Genomic DNA, 15,514 nt, shown 5'->3' with positions numbered 1-15,514 from the left:
CAGAGTGAAGGCGCCGGTAGCAAATTATACCCCCGGTACCTAAAAGAAATGAAAAGACCAATAGTGCTCAAAAGAATTACCGACAGAAATAAGCATTAAGAAGGCAAAGAAAAAAGTAAGCACAGCACGGCCCAGAGCAAGCCGAATACCGCGTACAGTGCAGTAGAATTCAGGCAAAGGAGAAAGGCAAAAAACAACGGGAGTACAAGGCTAACACAAGAAGGGCGAAGAGTACAGTAAGGAATCAAACAATAGGCAAAAGTAGGAAGCAGGAACGGATGAATTTCACGAGAGAATCTCCACACGAACCGAGCGCTGGTAAACAGATACAACGCGCCGGCTTGTGGGAGGAGCCTGCCTATAAAGGTTCGGCGGCCATCTTGGGTGAGGACTGGAGCGTGATCAAAGCTTCCAGAAAGGTTCGGCGGCCATCTTGGGTGAGGACTGGAGCGTGATCAAAGCTTCCAGCGCTTCCACAGCCTCCAATTCCTGACAGTATACCCCCTCTTTTTCGGGGCACCCCCGGGTTTGCCCGGATGGAGTTGATGGAACTTCTGCACCAGACGCGGGGCGTGTATATGACCCACAGGTTCCCACGTCCTTTCTGCTACTGGATAGTTCTTCCAATGAACCAGATAGTACAACCGCCCTTTGCGGTATCTAGAATCCACCAGATGAGACACCTCGTATTCTTCAGGTGTTGGTTTCACACGGGCTCGTGTACGGTTCACAGGTCTCTTGAAAGGATCCTCCTTATGTTCTTTGAGAAGGGAGACATGAAAGACAGGATGTATCCTTCTGAGGTATTCTGGCATCCTGAGTTTATAAGCAACTGGATTGATTTGTTGTATGATGGAAAATGGCCCAAGGAAACGAGAGGAGAACTTCCCCCTATGAACCCACTTGGGTAGGAATCTGGTGGATAACCAGACTAATTGTCCCACCTTCCAGCTGGGATGGGCTCTCCGACCCTTGTCGGCCCATCTCTTTTGTGAAAGTTGACTTGCTTGGTGTGCCTCCTTAGCGAGTTTGTGAGCTTCTTGCAAGTCCTTTAGAATCGTATCCAGAGTTGGAATTTTGGTTGAAGGTGGACTGAGCCCGGGCAGGTGTTGAGGATGGTAGCCATAGGTACAATAGAAAGGACTCATCTGGATCGAGGTGTGAAGAGAGTTGTTGTAGGCGAATTCCGCTTGCGGGAGGAAGCGATACCATTCTTCCTGCTGGGGACTACAAAAACACCTGAGATATTGCTCCAGATTGGCATTGAGTCTCTCCGTTTGGCCGTTGCTTTGAGGATGGTATCCTGAGGAAAGAGCCTTATGAATTCCGAGAACCTGGCAGAGGGAAGACCAAAACTTTGAGGTAAATTGTGGTCCTCTGTCCGAAACTATGGTCTTAGGTAGGCCATGTAGACGGACTATGTCTTGGAGAAATGTTGCAGCCATCTCTGAGGCCGAAGGCACTTGCTTGAAGGCGGAGAAATGTGCCAGCTTGCTAAAGGAATCGACCGTCACCATGATCGTGGTCATTCCGTATGAAGGAGGCAGATCCATAATAAAGTCAGTGGATAAGTGTTCCCATGGGCGATCCGGTAAGGAGTGTTGATGTAATAACCCCAGAGGTTTTCCTGTTTGGTGTTTGTTGGAAGCACAAATTGAACAAGTAGAGACATACTGACCTACGTCCCTTCGTAGGGTAGGCCACCAGAATCCTCTCCGGACCAAATCAAAGGTCTTCCTAATACCAGAATGCCCTGTCAGGGGGGTGTCATGACACCAAGAAAGTATCTGTTCTTGCAGCTTCTTTGTGGGGATATAGAGGGCTCCTTCATGATAAAACAACCCGTCTTTCTCCTGTTTAGTAGATAGCGGAAATTCAGCACACATCTGATATTGAGGGATTAAATCCTGAAGAAACGAAACCGTAGAAGCCAACACAGTGAGATGTGGCAAAACCAGTTCATGTCCTATATAGGATCCGGATGGATCTCCTAGGCTTCTAGATAAGGCGTCTGCCTTCTTGTTTTCTGTGCCGGGTATGTAAGTCATCATGAAGTCGTATTGTAGGAAAAAATACGCCCATCTGGCGTGTCTGGCGTTGGAACATTCCAATTGTTGTAAGACCCGTAGGTTGCGGTGGTCAGTTCTAATAGTGAAAGGATGTGTGGCTCCCTGCAGGAGGTGTCTCCACTCCTGGTAGGCCAGCTTTATTGCCAAAAGTTCCTTTTCGATAACAGAGTAGTTTCGCTCACTACTAGTTAAAGTCTTGGAGTAGTATGCAATCGGATGTTCATAGCTGTCTTCTGCCTCTTGCAGTAATACTGCCCCTACTGCCCCCGTAGAAGCATCTGTTTCCAGAATAAAGGGCTTAGCCTGATCTGGTTGAACCAGGATGGGTGCTGTAGAAAAGCAATCCTTTAAAAAGTCGAATGCTTTTTGAGGTTCTCCGTCAAAGGCGAATCTAATGCCCTTCTTCAACAGGGAGGTCAGAGGGAGTACCTTTTTGGAATAATTGGGAATAAACCTCCTATAAAAATTTGCCAATCCTAGAAACCCCTGCAGTTCCTTGATATTGGTAGGATCTTTCCAGTTTCTTATGGCCTTTACCTTATTTGCATCCATTTCCACACCTTCCTTAGACAATACGAAACCCAAATAGGACACCCTTTTGGATTCGAATGAACACTTCTCTGGTTTTACTAGCAGATAATGGGACTGCAAACGTTGTAAAACCAGTCGGACCAATGATCTGTGCTCAGACAAGGACTTGGAGTAGATCAGGATGTCGTCCAGGTACACCACTACCGACACAAACAGCATGTCAGCGAAAACCTTGTCCATGTACCTCTGGAAGACGGCTGGTGCGTTTACTAGGCCAAAGGGCATCACACGATATTCATAGAGCCCAAATGGGGTGCGGAAAGCCGTCTTCCACTCGTCTCCTTGTCTGATTCGCAAGAGGTGATAGGCGCCTCTCAGGTCAAGCTTCGTGAAGTACTCCGCCCCTTGTACAGCCTCCAAGACGTCCCGAATCAAGGGCATGGGATATCTATCCCGGACAGTGACCTTGTTGAGACCCCTGTAGTCTATACAAGGGCGAAGTTCTGTTGAGTCCTTTTTTGGAATGAAGAATAGGGAGGCACCACATGAAGATTTGGATTCTTGAATGAGTCCGTTCTGCAAATTTGCATCTAGATACTCTCTTAATGCCTTCCTTTCCGGTAGTGACAAAGGGTACATTCTTCCGAACGGTACTACTGCTTCCGGTATCAGATCGATACGGCAATCCTCGGTTCTATGGGTGGTAGTTGTTTTGGAATTATGTCCATGAATACCTCTGAGAAGTCCTGGTAATGTAAGGGAACTGAGGCCACTGTGACTGGCTTCTGGATACTTCTCTTGCGGTCTACGGTGTGGGGAGCGTTACACAAGGTCATACAGTGATTATCACAGAACTTAGAATTGAAAGAAACCCGGTTTGCAGTCCAATCAATGTGAGGGTTGTGTCTTCTTAACCAAGGGATCCCTAATACCAATGGAAAATGAGCAGCTCTGATCTGATCAAACACCAGAAACTCTTCATGTTGACCTAACCTCACCCTTAATGGAACAGTTTCCAAAGTTATAGGTCCGGATGACAAGGGTCTACCATCAACCCCTTCTACCGGAATCGGGGTGACCTTGGGTTTGGCGGGTACCAAGTGCTCTGTAGCCCACTTGGAGTCGATGAAATTTCCCGCTGCTCCACAATCCAACATGGCGAACACCTCTGTGGGAGCTTCTTCGGTTAACCATAGGTCCACTCTGAACACCATTAAACTGTTGTCTTCCGGGGTGTTCACTGCTCTTGTGTAGCTGCAAGGGTGCTTGTTACCTCCCCCGAGACTTCCCTTGCTATAGATCGGGGGCGGAAGTTTCCCTGTCGACGAGGAGGGACTTCAGTGCATTCTCTCAACAAATGTGTCGAGGAACCACAGTACATGCATAGTCCTGCCTCTCTCCTCTTTCTTCTTTCTTCTGGCGTCAGAGGACCACGGGCAGCTCCAATCTGCATAGGCTCATCTGTAGCAGGGTTGGCTCTAGGTGGAGGAGTAGGGGTAGGTTGTGGAAAGCTTCGGTTTCTTCTTCTCTCAGATCTTCTTTCTTGAAGACGGAATTCAATCTGAAAGGACAATGTCACTAACTCCTGAAAAGATGCAGGACGAGCTATTCTGGCTAGTTCATCTTTGATTTCGTCCTGGAGACCTCTTCTGTAGATGGTTTGCTGGGCGGAATCAGGCCAATCTGCCTTGGCTGCTAGCCTCTGGAAGCGAGTTAGATAAGTTTGAATGTCTGTATTTCCTTGTTTGATGTCTAGGATTGCTTCCAAGGATGAATAGAATACTTCTGGCCTATCAAACCTTTCACTGAAAAGTTCCGTAAAACGGTCATAATCACTCAGAAGGGGATCGTTTCGGGTAACAATGGGTGTAGCCCATGAAAGAGCGTTTCCGGTAAGATTGGCTATAATGAACCCAACCTTTGATCTGGCTGTCTCAAAGGCGTGAGGTCGGAAGGCGAAAAACACCCTGCAAGCGTCAAGGAATTCCTTCAGGTCTCCTGGATGTCCATTGTATTTGCCAAAGGAAAGGGGCATAGTAGGCAGGTCCCCGCGATCATCCCGATGTAACACCACTTGCTGTCGGAGGGCTACGTTCTCTGTTCGCAGGGCCTGCACCTCCATAGTAAGGTTCTGCAGAGCAGCCACCAACTCCTGATACTGCTCGAGTGACGCCATGAAGGATCTTGGGCGTTGTATGCTGTCAGATACCGAGGCTTCCTCCCCCAACTCCTCACCTGTTTCTTCCGGAATGGGTTCTGTAAGAGTAGCCTCTTATCTCTTCTGATCCCTCCTCCTTGTGTGAGTCTTGTCCTTTGGTGCTCGGGCCTTTTTATCGTGCAGATAGGGTCTGTCCCCTCCGGAGGCCACCTTGGCAGAGATATTCCCTGACCGCGGGGATCCCCAGGGCGCCAGTCCTAGATTCAGGGAAAAAGCACTAAGGCAGAAAAAACCCTGTTCCCAATTGGGTTCTGCTGGGCAGCAATTTGAACTCCTCTCTTCCCGTTATGAAAGTTCCATTGCAGCAGGCAAGGAAGTCTGTTAGACTTGAGAACAAACTCCACCGCTGATGAATGCACAGTGTATCCAGGAGATGTGGAATATTTGAATAGGAGAAGACAAGAAAGCTACTAGAGCCAGAGGTTCAGACTAAACAGAATAACAGAGAAAAAGTACTAGAAAAGGTAAGTAGGTAAAGAATAAAAGAACCCATTCAGAGCAGACTGCGAAGGCGAACAATTAGGAAGAAAGGAAGAAGTACCGTGAAAGAAACCCACTTACCAGTTAAGAAATGCTCCTTAAGGTCTTAGTGAGCAAGGCTACGCTCGCTAAAACAGAGTGAAGGCGCCGGTAGCAAATTATACCCCCGGTACCTAAAAGAAATGAAAAGACCAATAGTGCTCAAAAGAATTACCGACAGAAATAAGCATTAAGAAGGCAAAGAAAAAAGTAAGCACAGCACGGCCCAGAGCAAGCCGAATACCGCGTACAGTGCAGTAGAATTCAGGCAAAGGAGAAAGGCAAAAAACAACGGGAGTACAAGGCTAACACAAGAAGGGCGAAGAGTACAGTAAGGAATCAAACAATAGGCGAAAGTAGGAAGCAGGAACGGATGAATTTCACGAGAGAATCTCCACACGAACCGAGCGCTGGTAAACAGATACAACGCGCCGGCTTGTGGGAGGAGCCTGCCTATAAAGGTTCGGCGGCCATCTTGGGTGAGGACTGGAGCGTGATCAAAGCTTCCAGAAAGGTTCGGCGGCCATCTTGGGTGAGGACTGGAGCGTGATCAAAGCTTCCAGCGCTTCCACAGCCTCCAATTCCTGACAGTATACCCCCTCTTTTTCGGGGCACCCCCGGGTTTGCCCGGATGGAGTTGATGGAACTTCTGCACCAGACGCGGGGCGTGTATATGACCCACAGGTTCCCACGTCCTTTCTGCTACTGGATAGTTCTTCCAATGAACCAGATAGTACAACCGCCCTTTGCGGTATCTAGAATCCACCAGATGAGACACCTCGTATTCTTCAGGTGTTGGTTTCACACGGGCTCGTGTACGGTTCACAGGTCTCTTGAAAGGATCCTCCTTATGTTCTTTGAGAAGGGAGACATGAAAGACAGGATGTATCCTTCTGAGGTATTCTGGCATCCTGAGTTTATAAGCAACTGGATTGATTTGTTGTATGATGGAAAATGGCCCAAGGAAACGAGAGGAGAACTTCCCCCTATGAACCCACTTGGGTAGGAATCTGGTGGATAACCAGACTAATTGTCCCACCTTCCAGCTGGGATGGGCTCTCCGACCCTTGTCGGCCCATCTCTTTTGTGAAAGTTGACTTGCTTGGTGTGCCTCCTTAGCGAGTTTGTGAGCTTCTTGCAAGTCCTTTAGAATCGTATCCAGAGTTGGAATTTTGGTTGAAGGTGGACTGAGCCCGGGCAGGTGTTGAGGATGGTAGCCATAGGTACAATAGAAAGGACTCATCTGGATCGAGGTGTGAAGAGAGTTGTTGTAGGCGAATTCCGCTTGCGGGAGGAAGCGATACCATTCTTCCTGCTGGGGACTACAAAAACACCTGAGATATTGCTCCAGATTGGCATTGAGTCTCTCCGTTTGGCCGTTGCTTTGAGGATGGTATCCTGAGGAAAGAGCCTTATGAATTCCGAGAACCTGGCAGAGGGAAGACCAAAACTTTGAGGTAAATTGTGGTCCTCTGTCCGAAACTATGGTCTTAGGTAGGCCATGTAGACGGACTATGTCTTGGAGAAATGTTGCAGCCATCTCTGAGGCCGAAGGCACTTGCTTGAAGGCGGAGAAATGTGCCAGCTTGCTAAAGGAATCGACCGTCACCATGATCGTGGTCATTCCGTATGAAGGAGGCAGATCCATAATAAAGTCAGTGGATAAGTGTTCCCATGGGCGATCCGGTAAGGAGTGTTGATGTAATAACCCCAGAGGTTTTCCTGTTTGGTGTTTGTTGGAAGCACAAATTGAACAAGTAGAGACATACTGACCTACGTCCCTTCGTAGGGTAGGCCACCAGAATCCTCTCCGGACCAAATCAAAGGTCTTCCTAATACCAGAATGCCCTGTCAGGGGGGTGTCATGACACCAAGAAAGTATCTGTTCTTGCAGCTTCTTTGTGGGGATATAGAGGGCTCCTTCATGATAAAACAACCCGTCTTTCTCCTGTTTAGTAGATAGCGGAAATTCAGCACACATCTGATATTGAGGGATTAAATCCTGAAGAAACGAAACCGTAGAAGCCAACACAGTGAGATGTGGCAAAACCAGTTCATGTCCTATATAGGATCCGGATGGATCTCCTAGGCTTCTAGATAAGGCGTCTGCCTTCTTGTTTTCTGTGCCGGGTATGTAAGTCATCATGAAGTCGTATTGTAGGAAAAAATACGCCCATCTGGCGTGTCTGGCGTTGGAACATTCCAATTGTTGTAAGACCCGTAGGTTGCGGTGGTCAGTTCTAATAGTGAAAGGATGTGTGGCTCCCTGCAGGAGGTGTCTCCACTCCTGGTAGGCCAGCTTTATTGCCAAAAGTTCCTTTTCGATAACAGAGTAGTTTCGCTCACTACTAGTTAAAGTCTTGGAGTAGTATGCAATCGGATGTTCATAGCTGTCTTCTGCCTCTTGCAGTAATACTGCCCCTACTGCCCCCGTAGAAGCATCTGTTTCCAGAATAAAGGGCTTAGCCTGATCTGGTTGAACCAGGATGGGTGCTGTAGAAAAGCAATCCTTTAAAAAGTCGAATGCTTTTTGAGGTTCTCCGTCAAAGGCGAATCTAATGCCCTTCTTCAACAGGGAGGTCAGAGGGAGTACCTTTTTGGAATAATTGGGAATAAACCTCCTATAAAAATTTGCCAATCCTAGAAACCCCTGCAGTTCCTTGATATTGGTAGGATCTTTCCAGTTTCTTATGGCCTTTACCTTATTTGCATCCATTTCCACACCTTCCTTAGACAATACGAAACCCAAATAGGACACCCTTTTGGATTCGAATGAACACTTCTCTGGTTTTACTAGCAGATAATGGGACTGCAAACGTTGTAAAACCAGTCGGACCAATGATCTGTGCTCAGACAAGGACTTGGAGTAGATCAGGATGTCGTCCAGGTACACCACTACCGACACAAACAGCATGTCAGCGAAAACCTTGTCCATGTACCTCTGGAAGACGGCTGGTGCGTTTACTAGGCCAAAGGGCATCACACGATATTCATAGAGCCCAAATGGGGTGCGGAAAGCCGTCTTCCACTCGTCTCCTTGTCTGATTCACAAGAGGTGATAGGCGCCTCTCAGGTCAAGCTTCGTGAAGTACTCCGCCCCTTGTACAGCCTCCAAGACGTCCCGAATCAAGGGCATGGGATATCTATCCCGGACAGTGACCTTGTTGAGACCCCTGTAGTCTATACAAGGGCGAAGTTCTGTTGAGTCCTTTTTTGGAATGAAGAATAGGGAGGCACCACATGAAGATTTGGATTCTTGAATGAGTCCGTTCTGCAAATTTGCATCTAGATACTCTCTTAATGCCTTCCTTTCCGGTAGTGACAAAGGGTACATTCTTCCGAACGGTACTACTGCTTCCGGTATCAGATCGATACGGCAATCCTCGGTTCTATGGGTGGTAGTTGTTTTGGAATTATGTCCATGAATACCTCTGAGAAGTCCTGGTAATGTAAGGGAACTGAGGCCACTGTGACTGGCTTCTGGATACTTCTCTTGCGGTCTACGGTGTGGGGAGCGTTACACAAGGTCATACAGTGATTATCACAGAACTTAGAATTGAAAGAAACCCGGTTTGCAGTCCAATCAATGTGAGGGTTGTGTCTTCTTAACCAAGGGATCCCTAATACCAATGGAAAATGAGCAGCTCGGATCTGATCAAACACCAGAAACTCTTCATGTTGACCTAACCTCACCCTTAATGGAACAGTTTCCAAAGTTATGGGTCCGGATGACAAGGGTCTACCATCAACCCCTTCTACCGGAATCGGGGTGACCTTGGGTTTGGCGGGTACCAAGTGCTCTGTAGCCCACTTGGAGTCGATGAAATTTCCCGCTGCTCCACAATCCAACATGGCGAACACCTCTGTGGGAGCTTCTTCGGTTAACCATAGGTCCACTCTGAACACCATTAAACTGTTGTCTTCCGGGGTGTTCACTGCTCTTGTGTAGCTGCAAGGGTGCTTGTTACCTCCCCCGAGACTTCCCTTGCTATAGATCGGGGGCGGAAGTTTCCCTGTCGACGAGGAGGGACTTCAGTGCATTCTCTCAACAAATGTGTCGAGGAACCACAGTACATGCATAGTCCTGCCTCTCTCCTCTTTCTTCTTTCTTCTGGCGTCAGAGGACCACGGGCAGCTCCAATCTGCATAGGCTCATCTGTAGCAGGGTTGGCTCTAGGTGGAGGAGTAGGGGTAGGTTGTGGAAAGCTTCGGTTTCTTCTTCTCTCAGATCTTCTTTCTTGAAGACGGAATTCAATCTGAAGGGACAATGTCACTAACTCCTGAAAAGATGCAGGACGAGCTATTCTGGCTAGTTCATCTTTGATTTCGTCCTGGAGACCTCTTCTGTAGATGGTTTGCTGGGCGGAATCAGGCCAATCTGCCTTGGCTGCTAGCCTCTGGAAGCGAGTTAGATAAGTTTGAATGTCTGTATTTCCTTGTTTGATGTCTAGGATTGCTTCCAAGGATGAATAGAATACTTCTGGCCTATCAAACCTTTCACTGAAAAGTTCCGTAAAACGGTCATAATCACTCAGAAGGGGATCGTTTCGGGTAACAATGGGTGTAGCCCATGAAAGAGCGTTTCCGGTAAGATTGGCTATAATGAACCCAACCTTTGATCTGGCTGTCTCAAAGGCGTGAGGTCGGAAGGCGAAAAACACCCTGCAAGCGTCAAGGAATTCCTTCAGGTCTCCTGGATGTCCATTGTATTTGCCAAAGGAAAGGGGCATAGTAGGCAGGTCCCCGCGATCATCCCGATGTAACACCACTTGCTGTCGGAGGGCTACGTTCTCTGTTCGCAGGGCCTGCACCTCCATAGTAAGGTTCTGCAGAGCAGCCACCAACTCCTGATACTGCTCGAGTGACGCCATGAAGGATCTTGGGCGTTGTATGCTGTCAGATACCGAGGCTTCCTCCCCCAACTCCTCACCTGTTTCTTCCGGAATGGGTTCTGTAAGAGTAGCCTCTTATCTCTTCTGATCCCTCCTCCTTGTGTGAGTCTTGTCCTTTGGTGCTCGGGCCTTTTTATCGTGCAGATAGGGTCTGTCCCCTCCGGAGGCCACCTTGGCAGAGATATTCCCTGACCGCGGGGATCCCCAGGGCGCCAGTCCTAGATTCAGGGAAAAAGCACTAAGGCAGAAAAAACCCTGTTCCCAATTGGGTTCTGCTGGGCAGCAATTTGAACTCCTCTCTTCCCGTTATGAAAGTTCCATTGCAGCAGGCAAGGAAGTCTGTTAGACTTGAGAACAAACTCCACTGCTGATGAATGCACAGTGTATCCAGGAGATGTGGAATATTTGAATAGGAGAAGACAAGAAAGCTACTAGAGCCAGAGGTTCAGACTAAACAGAATAACAGAGAAAAAGTACTAGAAAAGGTAAGTAGGTAAAGAATAAAAGAACCCATTCAGAGCAGACCGCGAAGGCGAACAATTAGGAAGAAAGGAAGAAGTACCGTGAAAGAAACCCACTTACCAGTTAAGAAATGCTCCTTAAGGTCTTAGTGAGCAAGGCTACGCTCGCTAAAACAGAGTGACGGCGCCGGTAGCAAATTATACCCCCGGTACCTAAAAGAAATGAAAAGACCAATAGTGCTCAAAAGAATTACCGACAGAAATAAGCATTAAGAAGGCAAAGAAAAAAGTAAGCACAGCACGGCCCAGAGCAAGCCGAATACCGCGTACAGTGCAGTAGAATTCAGGCAAAGGAGAAAGGCAAAAAACAACGGGAGTACAAGGCTAACACAAGAAGGGCTGAAGAGTACAGTAAGGAATCAAACAATAGGCGAAAGTAGGAAGCCGGAACGGATGAATTTCACGAGAGAATCTCCACACGAACCGAGCGCTGGTAAACAGATACAACGCGCCGGCTTGTGGGAGGAGCCTGCCTATAAAGGTTCGGCGGCCATCTTGGGTGAGGACTGGAGCGTGATCAAAGCTTCCAGAAAGGTTCGGCGGCCATCTTGGGTGAGGACTGGAGCGTGATCAAAGCTTCCAGCGCTTCCACAGCCTCCAATTCCTGACAAATATGATGATCTCCTTTACGGAGGATGGCATAGTTTGCTCCACTCCAGGAATTAACATGCTCCCTGCACGACAAATTATGCAAGCATACTGTGGACAGACAGTGATTAGGGCTGAGCCAGTAGATGGTAAACTGTTCCAGTACGGGACAGACATGGCATTTGCATGGATGCCAGGAATTGAAGGAAAGATCTGGAGGAGGCCAGCAGCCTATTTGTTTAGACCAGAAACACCAGCCAACGAACCAGAAGGAAAGGTGATTGCAGTGAACTTAGAGAGCATTATAGCAACTGCTGATTACATTGCAGTACACGCCCATGACGGAGAAGGGAGAGCATGGAGGGCAGTGATAGCACTGACAGAGGGATGTAGACTGACCCAGGTGTCAGATGAGGAGCTCTTCTCAGAAGAAAAGGAAGAAGGTGAAATGGTGTTTCTGATGAGTTTAGAAATATGGCTTAGAGTGACGTACAAACAAGTGGCACAGAAAATTGCAATGGCACTTGAAGCACCCACATCCACCCCAGCTCCCTTCTTTGAGGAGGATATGGCAAAGGTACCGACATCATTATGGACTACAAGTCCCTATGACGTGCGGTGTATAAAAAGTATAGGAGGAGTAAGAATAAAATTGAAAAAAGGTGCCATACTCCCCAGAGTGAAACAGTACCCACTATCAAAAGAGGCAGATGAGGGCATATATGAAACAATAACGGCCCTTATAAATAGTGGCATATTGGTACCATCAGAATCACCATGTAACACAGCTGTATACCCAGTGCGCAAAGCTAAAGGGGGGTCTTGGTGCTTCATACAGGACCTCAGGCCCTTGAACAATATAGTGGAAGCAGAATACCCCATAGCAGCGAACCCGGCCACAATATTGTGCGGCATTCCAGCAGAGGCATCACGATTTACAGTGATAGACCTAAAAAATGCCTTTTTCTCAATACCCCTGCACCCAGACTCACAAGATCTGACAAGCTTAACGTACAGGAACACGAAGTGGAAACACACCAGATTGCCACAAGGCTACTGCGAGTCACCCTCAATCTTCAACAGGGTAATACAGATGGATTTGGGTAACATTGAAGTGGAAAGCACAGTGTTACAGTACGTTGATGATATAATTATTTGCAGCACAAGCGAAAGAAGATGTAGAGAGGACTCATTGAAGATGCTGACGGTATTGGCTGAAAAGGGTTACAAAGTAGATAAGGAGAAGTTACAGTACTGTCAGGAACAGGTACTTTACATTGGTCAGCTCATATCTCAATACGGGAGAAAGATTGCACCACAAAGAGCACAGGCTATTTCAAAAACGCCGCCGCCCCACACAGTGAGGGAACTGCAGCAGTTCCTGGGATTGTGCAACTACTGTAGAGCCTGGGTATTTGATTACAGCTCATACATAAGACCCCTACTTGAGGCATTAAAAGAAGCTAACAAAGGGGAGAGAAAGTTGGGGTGGACAATGGAAATGAAAGAGGCGTTTGACGAACTGAAAGATGCAATATCAACTGCTCCGGTGCTGGCCACCCCTGATTATGAACGACAATTTTTTATATTTTCACATTGCGACTCAGCAGTAATGAAAGCAGTGTTGGCTCAAAAAACAAGCATGGGCTACAAACCAGTAGCATTTTACAGTGGTCACTTGGATCCTGTGATGTTTGGACATTTCCCTTGCGAACAAGGTCTCGCCGCAGCTGCCTTTGCGGTAGAAAAAGCATCAACAATCACAATGGGCTGCTCAACCACACTATTTGTGGAACATGCACTATTTGCGATATTGAACAAGCCTAAGTCCACACTCACCACGCAGAGGGCGTCAGGTTATGAGATCATCCTATCTAGACCAGAACTATCAATTGTTAGATGCAGCACGGTTAACCCTGCAAGGTTTATAGCAGAAGTAATTGAGGAAGGAGATTATGCACACGATTGTACGCAGACTACCGAAATGTACTCGTGTACTAGAAAGGTTGAAGAGAACGCACTAGATGGAGGTGAGCTCTTGTTCATTGATGGGTCCTCAACGATAGACCAAAGTGTTGGGATAAGGAGAACTTGGGCAGCAGTGGTAAAAATGACAGAGGAACCGGTGTGTGTGGCGATGAAATGTGTTCAATTACCACAGCATTACTCTGCTCAAGCAGCCGAATTGGTTGCACTGATCCTGGCGTTGAAGGAAAGTTTCAACAAACAAGTGAGTATATATTGTGACAGCGCATATGTCACATCTACTGTCCACTCCGGATTGTCCAAATGGAGCAGAAGAGGGTTTAGGAGAGCTGACGGCACCCCAGTGCAACATGCTCTCTTGTTGGCTGAACTAATTGAAGTAATAAATGACCCCCAAGAATTAGCTTTAGTAAAATGTACCGCACACACCAATGGAGAAGATCATATCTCAAAAGGGAATGCAGCAGCTGACGCACATGCGAAGTATGCTGCATATTTTGGTGAGATATGGAACCCCCCACAGTCAGAGAGAGGGAGAGGGAGGGGAATAGCTAAGGAGATGTTGATAAGAGAAGGATACACCCATCTCCCAGCCACACAGATAATGGAGCTACAAGCGGCTGCACCAATGGCAGAAAAAGAAATATGGGTAAGAAGAGGATGTACAATGTCACCAACGGATGCACTATGGCGCCAGGGTAACACTGGAAAGATGGTAATGCCATTGGCACTATTAAACACCGCCCTGAGCCAACTCCACCACCCAGCCCACACAGGCAAAGAAGTTATCGCAGCACGAATTAGGGAAGATTGGTTCTGTCCCGAGTTAGATTCCCATGTGACAAATTTTATCAGCAATTGTCTCACATGTCAACAGTTCACGGCCGGTCACACGCTAAAGGTGATAAAAGGTACTATACACCGGCCTGAGGGACCCTTCCTGCACATCCATATTGACTAAGTTGATATGATCAACGTATGTCAAGGAAATAGGTATATGATTGTAGTAGTATGCCCATTCTCCAGGTGGATTGAGGCAGGACCCTGCTCACACCCAGATGCATTCAGAGCAGCTAAATTTCTAGTGAGGGAGATTTTCCTCAGGTGGGGAGTATGCGAGGTACTGCGGTCAGATAATGGTCCGCATTTCGCTAATGAAATGTTCCAACACATCACATCCTTCCTGAATATCAAGCACAAATTTGCTTGCGCATATCACCCGCAGGCCAACGGTATATGCGAACGCCTGAATGGCCTACTGAAGGAGGCAATTGCAAAGATACAGCAGACAACAAAGAAAAGTTGGCTGTATTGCCTTCCGATAGCCCTATTCGAGCTAAGGAACAGACCAGGCTCCGATCACCACCTCACCCCTCACGAGGTGGTGACCGGACGACAAATGCGCCTTCCTCTGACGCCTACATCAAGGGCATTCACAGACTATGAAAATACAGCAATTGTTCTTGGTGATGAAATGTACCAATATGTGTCTTCCTTGATTACTAGTGTGGTGTTTGTGTCTCAACAGCTCGAGCGCACGCAGGGCGGGTCTAAGAGTGATCAACAAGAAGACGCGGATAAAGAATTGGAAAAGGGAAAACTGTGCAAAATTGCTAAAGGTGACCACGTACTACTCCGCAACTTCAATAGAAAGTGGAACAGCCCACGCTTCACTGGCCCCCACCTGGTAGAGGAAGTATCAACGAGAGCAGTAAAGCTACAGGACAAACGTGCCTGGAATCATCTACACGACGTAAAGATCTGCAAACTCCAGACCTGCCCTAGCGTCACCGACAGGGCCATTGGAAGAACAGCAACAGCGTCTCCCACGGAGGAAGAGACTTTTACCACAGCTAACGACCCAAGTGTCCCCCTACCCTACCACCCCCCTGATTCCCCAGAGACAACTACTGGCATAGAGAAGAGTAATTCCCACACCGCCCACCCCATGGTCACACGATCAAAGAGTAAAGTGACTTCCGCCAATTGAGCCCTAAACCCCCTACCCGAATAACCAAACTGAAGGACACTTGAAGGACATTATTTTGCACATATACACATGTAAACACTTGAATGTTCTCTCTTCTTTTTTTCTCTCGCACATGCAGGCACCGTGTATTATTGTACTGCCAAGAATATAAATAACTAACAAGATTCACTGCCCAGGAGTAGATGCTACCCTCAGACGAT

The sequence above is a fragment of the Ambystoma mexicanum genome, chromosome 1p, assembly GCF_040938575.1.
Source record: "Ambystoma mexicanum isolate Mex_15411 chromosome 1p, UKY_AmexF1_1, whole genome shotgun sequence".
Classification (NCBI taxonomy): domain Eukaryota; kingdom Metazoa; phylum Chordata; class Amphibia; order Caudata; family Ambystomatidae; genus Ambystoma; species Ambystoma mexicanum.
Note: the sequence above shows the minus strand (reverse complement) of the source record.